Source organism: Dioscorea cayenensis, chromosome 15, assembly GCF_009730915.1.
Source record: "Dioscorea cayenensis subsp. rotundata cultivar TDr96_F1 chromosome 15, TDr96_F1_v2_PseudoChromosome.rev07_lg8_w22 25.fasta, whole genome shotgun sequence".
NCBI classification, from domain to species: domain Eukaryota; kingdom Viridiplantae; phylum Streptophyta; class Magnoliopsida; order Dioscoreales; family Dioscoreaceae; genus Dioscorea; species Dioscorea cayenensis.
In genome coordinates, this window is record NC_052485.1 from 17,034,205 (window position 1) to 17,035,323 (window position 1,119).

The 1,119-nt window shown below is 42.4% G+C and overlaps 1 non-coding gene across 1 annotated transcript; it reads right to left on the bottom strand.

The window, feature by feature from the left end:
- Positions 1 to 258: 258 nt before the first annotated feature.
- LOC120278348 lies at positions 259 to 364 on the bottom strand. The gene has a single exon (XR_005541682.1). It is a non-coding gene; the product is annotated as a small nucleolar RNA R71 (small nucleolar RNA).
- Between the last annotated feature and the right edge of the window lie 755 nt (positions 365 to 1,119).

A 1,119-nucleotide genomic window follows, 5' to 3' on the forward strand; every position in this document is an offset into this window, starting at 1 on the left:
AACAGTTAGTACAGTTTAATGGTTTTGCCGATGAGGATTTAAAACAATCACATAGAGAACTTCTTGGAGGTGTTCGACATGCTCAAGATTAATGATGTTACGGATGATGCTATCAAGTTAAGGGCCTTCCCATTTTTCTTGAAAGGCAGAGTGAAGCAATGGCTACATTCATTACCTAGAGCATCGATCACTATATGGTAGGAGATGGTAGAAGCTTTTCTTGCTCGATATTCCCCCCCCCCCCACGGAAGATCCGTGAAGCTTAGGAATGAAATATCTTCTTTTGTGCAAATGGAATTGTAGTCTCTTTTTGAGACATGGGATGGGTTCAGGGAGCTCCTGCAGAAATGTCCTTAATATGGATGATCATTCAAACTTTCTATAGTGGGTTGAACCCAATCACAAAGCAGTTACTTGATGCCGTGATGAGTTGCACTGGGTGTGGGGGAGGACATTCTCCATTTGATTACCCTATTTCTATTGGTGGTACATCATTAGTGGAACAAGTTGACTTTGTGGTTAATGCAATAAGAGGTCAAGGAAATCCATACAGTAATACCTACAATCCGTGGTGGAGGAGCCACCCTAAACTTTCTTGGACTAATCAATGGCAGTAGAAGACCATGGCACCACTGGGTTTCTAATAACAACAACAACAACAAGCCCCGAACATGGAGAATCGAGTTTCAGGGTTGGAAAACCGGATGACCGATTTAGAGAAAGCTTTGACCAAGTTTATTCAATCATTGGATATGAGATTTCAATCAGTTGAAGCCACTCCACAACCACACCGCATCATTACACAACTTAGAGAATCAAGTGGTGCAAATTACAAAGTCACTTTCAAAAAGACCTTAAGGGAATTTTCCTAGCAATATAGAGACCAATCCAAGAGAGCATGTGAAGGCGATCACTTTGAGAAGTGGTTGTGAAGTTGATGGCAGGCTTCCGAGTGAGAAGACCAATGTTGAAGCATCCTAGGTCATGGACGTTGAGGAGAGAGCCAACAAAGACCAAGAGGTGCCACCCCCACCTTACAAGCTAAGAATCCCTTAACCTTCAAGGTTGAAGAACGACCAAAATGATGAGCATTACAAGAAGTTCATGGGTCTATTCAAG